The following is an 8,387-nucleotide window of genomic DNA, read 5'->3' as shown; positions in this document are numbered from 1 at the left end:
AACCATCACATGGAACACAAGAGCATGAAGGAAATACAGAAAACTTGCCTCAGGACCAGCGTCGTGCCACCCTCGCCCAGCTCTAGCCGCTCCTTGATCCAAACTGTGCCGCCGAGATAGGTCATCTCCCTCTGCGCACCACTGGATCAACAAAGTTTCTCCAACTTCTAATAATCAGGACCAATAATACCAACCAAGACAATAGAAAATAATGAGAAAACAACCTGCAGGTAATGGAGAATGTCAACTTTGCCCCTTTTTTGGACATTCAAACCTGCACAGCAAACATATATATGCTACGGTTCACGCAGGAACACTATTGTACTAGTGCAGCCATTACAACCCAAAACATCAAAGAAAGTTTCCACAGCACCAAAAGCAACCAACATCACCGAATGCTGATGTGAACCAGCAACACAAATACATCCCAAGAAAGTTAAATAAAACACATCAACAGATGAATGCTTGTGTTATCAGATCTGATACAAGTGCAAAACACATAGAGGAGACAAGGGGAGAACCAGGTCAGAACCATTGGTTTCCTTGCACTCTAGCATCTCTGCAATGATCAATAATTTATGCATGAATAGATAGCTTCACAGGTAAAACTACTACAAAGAGAAAGGTCCAATTCAAATCAGATGACCTGGTAATCCTCACTGGACACAAGTGTACAGGTTTGAACTACAAAGCATCATCTAATATCAACTAAGTGTTTAATTGCAAAACAAAGGAGGGTCCTTCAAGCAGCCACACGTCAGCTTTTAAACATCAAACAAAAAATCGAGATATGCATGCAGCAGCAGGTCTGAAAGCAGAGCTGCTGCGAGTTCTGAAATAGCACGTACTTGTCATCACTATATTTCCGCATATTTAAAAAGTTCAGATATCAAATAATATGGATAGCAGGTCGAAAGAACTCTCCAGATCTAACATTTTTGACTCATCTAGTGATTAGTGAAGGCTGAATCATCTATATCTACTATGTAGTTTCGACTCTCTTCTTTTGTTGATGGAGTATAAGCAGACAAGTGAAGCAAAGCTGTAAAATACAAGTAACTTGAAACCATCCACAAAACAAAAGTTTAAACCATATGAACTGTGATTCAGCAGGACCAAAGAAGCATATACTCCACTGTATCAAAGAAAGCAATTCAAACTTCACATATATTTGAGGCCTAGATACCGAGAAGGGTACATCCATTTGGGGCTGAACTAAAACCTGAGAAATGACAGCTCAAAAGAAGAAGAAAAACCTGAGAAATGACAAACAACTGAAAAGCCACAAGAAAATTGGCCTTCAGTGATTGAGATCTAGCAGATCTCTTTCTTCATTGATTCCAACGAACCAATCTGCTGTAGTTACACTCATTCCTAGATTATTTCAAGCATTTGTCCAACAGTTCAAGGCTAAACTTGATCTATGCGTCATGTTTAACCAGACTGAAAACTAGGACTCAAATAAAATCTCAAGAGCATCATGGTACAGAATGAAAAGGAAAATGACTACTATCTAGAAGTTAAAAGAAGCTGAAAGGAAATTTTCTGAAAATGAAACACGAGTGAGCAGTATGCAAATGTTGGCTAGCATCATTCAAGATCAGCACGACCTGAACCTGAAAAAACACTGCACAACACACATAGCTAAATATCAACTCTGTCCAGGAACAGAATAACAGCAGCAGAAAATTTCCAAAACACCAGGAGAAAAGACTTTCTTCATGTTTGCACCAAAAACAGGGCTAAACACAAGACACAAGAGATCACAGCAATGAGGAACCAGAAACTTCCCTAGACAAATGGAGTCCAAGAAAAAGGCCACGGCTGCCATTGTTTAGTCCTCGTTATCCTCAAACAAGAAAAACCCATCATCAGGCCAGCAAAGCAAACACTTGAAGCCAACAGCTAATAAACACAAGAGTATGCTTCATTCATTACCCATCAATAAAGAAGCCTTGGACAATACCGTCCTCAAAGCCAGCAGCTTGTGATCATCCTCATGCTTTCGTCCTGCAGTAAATCACAGAGGAGAATAAGACTAACCGTAACTTTCAGGAATTAACAGGGGGAGCTGTAATTGTAAATATTGAAATAAAATCCTTCAAATCCAAGGGGATTGAGTTTGGTAAGTGTGTATCCAGCCGATCTCATAAAGAGATGTTCTTTTTTTTTCATTTTTTAGCACGTGATGTCTCTTGAGCGCATGTTTTAAACAACAAGAGGCCCATGCCATTTAAGCACATAGTGTCTCAAGGTTATGATCGCTAGCACTTTGTCAGTAAAACAAGACGAACCTGAAACATGAACTTCATTTTCGGGCTTCAAACGACCCAATCACATGTCAGCAATCCATTCAACTACTTAAAAAGAGCAATGACAGCGTACTTGTTACTGCCAAACTAATTGTCACAAATGCCTCTTTTCATTTTATTATGTACTCCCTCCGGTCTCTTTTAATAGACTTGGATTTAGTACAACTTTGTGCTAAATTTGAGTCAATTAAAAAAGACCGGAGGGAGTACTTACAATATTTATTTCACCAGCAACTTTAAACCAATCCACAAAATGATTCTCTCCAATAACTTCCCTTTAGCTTTGCTAACTATTTGGTTTGACTCTTCTACAGTTGCTAGAGAAGAGAGCTTACCAATCAGAAATCGCCATAAAAAGATACAAGCGTGACAATGTTCTATGAGAAGGTGTTTACCTGGTTCTGCACTTTCACCTATATGGGTCAATATTTTGAAAAACTAATGCATCAACATACTCGGGGTAATCCTGAATTCCAGAGACTGACTGATGTGCGGAAATGCAGACAAGGACTAGTAAACTGACAACATATATCAGGTTGAGGATCTAAGCATCCAATGCAACGTGAAGTCTGGTGACTGCTACATGGCGAAACAATCATAGGACGATACAATCTACGGTCCAACATACAAGATATGCATCTAAGTAGAACGAGCAAACTACAAATGCATTCTTTAGGTGCAGGAGCACGATTAGGCCACATCTCTGCAAACATACATAAGAGACAGTCCTAGGAAAATAGGGCAGGGTCGACGTAGACCTTCCAAGGGAGCGACACCATGGTGAGGTAGGCCGTGGTGGACACCAACAGCAGCATCCTGGAAACCTGGACGATGGCTGGTGCTCCGGCGGAGGGCAGCACTACCACAGGAAGACCATCAGGGCACCACCACCGCAACAGCAGATAGCCTCTGCAAAAAGAATCAAAGAAACATGATTCAGTTTGGTTAAGGCGGATGGATCCGAGGCAAGCAGGTTATGGATGAGGTAAATCGACGAGACGGTGGTACCATGTCACAGAGGAGGCGGAGGAAAAGCCTTAGGGCCGTAGGTAGAGGGAGGACGGAGGCGGGCTTCTGGTGGCGGGGCAGCCGGTCGGACGGCGGCGCCGGAGCAGACGTGGCGGCACCGTCCCCTTCAGCTGCTGCTTCTTCGGCTCCTACTTGAGGACAGGGTTCGCTGGGGGCGGCGCGAGTTAGGGGCCAGCGTCCGGCGAGGCCAGCCGGAGCAGCCGGGAGTCGAGCTTCTGGCCCTTCCCGGATGCGCGGATGCTCCGTCGTGGCGGGATTCGGGTGGGAGCGTGGCGGGCGGCCGGCGAAAGGCGTCAAGTCCAGGCGGCGGCGCGGTCGCAGATGGAGGAGGTGGGGATTTGGATGGAAGGCAGATGCGTGGATGCAGGCGCGGGGACGCGCCGTCGTGGTGGGTGGAGGCCGCCATGAGCAGCGGAGGCGGGGAGAGGCCGGAGAAAGGCGGCGCGGTGGCGGAGGGATTGGGGAGAGAGCGAGGCGCTGGTTCTGGTCCTCTCCTCTGGTTCTGGTTCTGGTTCTCAATTTAGTATGGTGGGGAATTTTTTGGATTTCATCGCGCGCCCGCTGAGCCCAAAATTTGGGGTCCCGCTCAGTTTGACGCGCCAAATATTTCGGAACCCTGAATATTTCGCGGTGGGTGAGATTCTGCGTCTTATGTCATCGATCCGTGCCAACAACCCATGGATTTCTATCTTGTCCGTCCATTCTTCTAACATCTAACGGCAGAAACCGCTCTCCTCCCATCTCTCTTTTCCTAGGGCTGATGGGTTTGGTTACGACCAAATTTAGACCCCTCGTTGAAACTAAAAGGAAAAAAATGCTTCAAGATCTTCATGTGTCTGGCATCAGCTTGGAAAACAAATTTTGTATGTAGATTAGTACGTAGTATCCAGGAGATTTCTCTTTTGCTTGATGGGGAAAGAAATTAGAGATGTCAAAAAGTTGAATGAATCGACTTGCTCAAGAAGGTGTAGCTAGCTGGGGCTATGCGTGGCCGATGAATTTTTTTTTGGGTAAAACGATATACTCCCTGGGTCTGACGAGGTTTGTCTTAGTTTTTTAAAATTTAGATAGTGTCCACCGGATACGTTCTGATTTTTGCAAATGTAAGATAACATTTATCGGATCCGGGAAAGTAGTTTAGATTCTAAAAAGTGGGGTTGTTGGATCTACACCATTGCGTTGTGACGTTTGGCGAGAGAGAGAATAATGTTACGGATCGATGTATTCCCTCCGAGGGCACCGTTTTTCCGAGCAAGAGATATATAGTCCGTCCATCCCGTAGAAACATGTCAGATGTTTGTCAAAAAATTGGATGTGTCTAACTACTATTTGGCATCTACATACGTTAAAAATTTAGACAAATGTGAGACAAATTTCATGTGATGGAGGAGTATAAAGAAGGGGAAAAAAGGTGCGTGATTTCCTGCGCGCAAGGAGAGGAAAGTCAAAAGATTTTTTATGTTGGAAGAGAAAGGAAAAAAGATTTTTTATTTCCGGTGAATGGATGTGTACCCTATATATGCACATACTCAATCGATGTAGCGCGTCACACCTGCACTAGTAAAATGCAGACCTTAATTCGTTCAAAGGAGAGCGCACCTAATCAAACACGTACGAAGTACTAAATCGAACAAGTGGTGGAACATGTTGCGTGAAGCTATCGATCGTTGGATGAACCCTATCGATCGCTTGGTTGTTGCTAAATCAGAGTCACATCAAACCCAGCTGGGAGGCCCTCTCGTCACAGCCATATTCGGTGTTGTCCCGGCGAAACCTAGCAAACATGGCGGTCATCGATATGGTCACGGAGCAAGGGACTTCTCCTCCTCGCCCGAGCCCGACACTAGCGGCCATGGACATTGAGAAAGAAACTTTTCCTCCTCACCCACACCGGCGACGGCCGCGGGCGCACCTCAATTACCACCACCAGGGTGTCAAATCTGCCTACTGGTTGTCTTCTTGGGGTTCGTCCTCTTATCGTTTCCCTGGAAATCGAGCCTCGGAGTGTGGGAATGACCAAAAAAAAAATTGTGTGTGAACACATGTTGTGTACACTAGCATGATGGGGTGTTGTTTGATCCAATGTTGTACCCCCGGGTGCGTCCGGCTACACGCACACGCGCTGACGACACTTAGGCATGTTCCTCGACGTATAGGGTGGAACTCCCGGGAGGGGCTAATCGGAGGGAATCTTGAGATAATATGGATCCATCATTGCCAGCACATTTTCCCATGACCTAACCAATCTCAAACGAAGGTACAATGCCACCGCGGCACCACCGCTGGGGTGTAGTCCATGTTGCACACCGCGCCATCAACGGATTAGGTTTCCCTGGAAATCGAGCCTCGGAGGGTGGGAATGGCCCCAAAAATGTGTAAACACATGGCGTGTACACTAGCCTGATGGGGTGTTTTTTGGTCCAATGTTGTATCCCCGGGTGCGTCCGACTACACTCACATGCGCTGACGACACTTAGGCATATTCCTAGACGTATAGGGTGAAACTCTTAGGAGGGGCTAACCGGAGGGAATCTTGAGATAGTATAGATCCATCCTTGCCAACACATTTTCCCATGATCTAACCAAGCTCAAGCGAAGGCACAATGCCGCCGCGGCACCGCCCCTGGGGTTTAGTCAACGTTGTAGACCGCACGGTCAACAGACTAGAGTTTCCCTGGAAATCGGGCCTAGGAGGGTGGGAATGACCCCAAAAAATGTGTGTAAAGACATGGTGTGTACACTAGCATGGTTAGTGTAGTTTGATCCAATGTTGTACCCCCGGGTATGTTCGGCTACACGCGCAAACGTATAGGTTGGAACTCCTGGGAGGGGCTATCCGGAGGGAATCTTTAGATATGGATCCATATTTTCCACCACATGTCCCCATGACCTAACCAAGCTCAAACGAATGCACAATGCCACTGCAAGCACCATCGCCTGTGGTGTAGTCAATGTTGTAGACCACGCGGTCAACGGGTTAGGGTTTCCCTGGAAATCGAGCCTCAGAGGGTGGGAATGACCCAAACAATTGTGAGTGAACACATGGTGTGTACACTAGCATGGTGGGGTGATGTTTTATCCAATGTTGTACCCCCGGGTGCATCCAACTACACGCACATGCGGCGACGGCACTTAGGCAGCTCCTAGACATATAGGGTGGAACTCCCGGGAGGGGGCTAGCCGGAGGGAATCTTGAGATAGTATGGATCCATCCTTGACTCCACATGTCCCCATGACCTAACCAATCTCAAACGAAGGCACAATGCCACCGCAGCACCTCCGTCTGGGGGTGTGTAGTCAATGTTCTAGACCACGCGATCAACGGATTAATTATGGTTTCCCTGAAAATCGAGCCTCGGAGGGTGGGGATGACCCAAACAATTGTAAGTGAATACATGGTGTGTACACTAGCATGGTGGGGTGTTGTTTTATCCAATATTGTACCCCGAGTGCGGCCGGCTTCACGCACATGCGTTGATGGCACTTAGGCAGTTCATAGACGTATAGGGTGGAACTCAACGGTGGGATGAACCGGAGGGAATCTTGAGATAGTATGGATCCATCTTTTCCACCACATGTCCACATGACCTAACCAATCTCAAACGAAGGAACAATGCCACCGCAGCACCGTCGCTGGGGTGTAGTCAATGTTGTAGACCACGCGATCAACGGATTAGGGTTTCCATGGAAATTGAGCCTCAAAGGGTGGGAATGACCCAAAAAATTGTGCGTGAACACATGATGTGTACACTAGCATGGTGGTGTGATGTTTTATCCAATATTGTACCTCCGGGTGCGGCCGGCTTCACGCACATGCGCTGACGTCACTTAGGCAGTTCCTAGACGTATAGGGTGAACTCAACGGTGGGATGAACCGGAGGGAATCTTGAGATAGTATGGATCCATCTTTTCCACCACATGTCCCTATGACCTAACACAACACGGACAAAGTCACGGTGCCATCGCAGCGCCGTCGGTGGGGTGTAATCAATGTTGTAGACCACACGGTCAATGGATTAGGGTTTCCCTAAAAAAATCGAGCCTCGAAGGGTGGGAATGGCCCAAAAAATTGTGTGAACACATGGTGTGTACACTAGTATGGTGGGGCGTAGTTTGATCCAATGTTGTACCCCTGGGTGCGTCCGGCTACACGCACATGCGCTCACGACACTTAGGCGTGTTCCTGGACGTATAAGGTGGAACTCCCGGGAGAGGATAAACAGATGGAATCTTGAGATATTATGGATCCATACTTGCCACAACATGTCCCCATGACATAACCAAGCTCAAACAAAGGCACAATGACACCGCGGCACCGCCGCTGGGGTGTAGTCAATGATGTAGACCGCGTGGTCAACGGGTTAGGTTTCCCTGGAAATCGAGCCTCGGAGGGTGGGAATGACCCAAAAAATTATGTGTGAATACATGGTGTTTACACTATCATGGTGGGATGTTGTTTGATCCAATATTGTACACAGGTGCATCCGGCTTCACGCACATGCGCTGAAGGCACTTAGATTGTTTTAGGACGTATAGGGTGGAACTCCCCGGTGAGGTGAACCGGAGGGAATCTTGAGATAGTATGGATCCATCTTTGCCACCACATGTCCCTATAACCTAACACAACACAAAAGAAGGCATAATGCCACTGCAGCACCGCCGATGTGGTGTAGTCAATGTTGTAGACCGCGCGGTCAACAGATTAGGGTTTTCTTGGAAATCGAGCCTCGGAGGGTGGGAATGGCCCAAAAAATTGTGTGTCAACACATGGTGTGTACACTACCATGGCGGGGTGTTCTTTGATCCAATGTTGTACCCCCAGGTCCTCCGGCTACACGCACAAGTAGGGGTGACGACTACATTACATCATGTTGTTCCACGCGCCCTCTTGTCGGATCATTTTATGCATCACCTATGATTTCATGTGCCTCTCACATTGAAAGGGGCGTTATTACATGAATTGATGGCGTGACACTAGTCATTCCACGCGTCGCATCTCCTCTGTGCTTCCTCAGGGATCTTATTTGGTGTCGTCACACACGTTGC

The sequence above is a fragment of the Lolium rigidum genome, chromosome 6 (genome assembly GCF_022539505.1).
Source record: "Lolium rigidum isolate FL_2022 chromosome 6, APGP_CSIRO_Lrig_0.1, whole genome shotgun sequence".
Taxonomy (NCBI): domain Eukaryota; kingdom Viridiplantae; phylum Streptophyta; class Magnoliopsida; order Poales; family Poaceae; genus Lolium; species Lolium rigidum.
Note: the sequence above shows the minus strand (reverse complement) of the source record.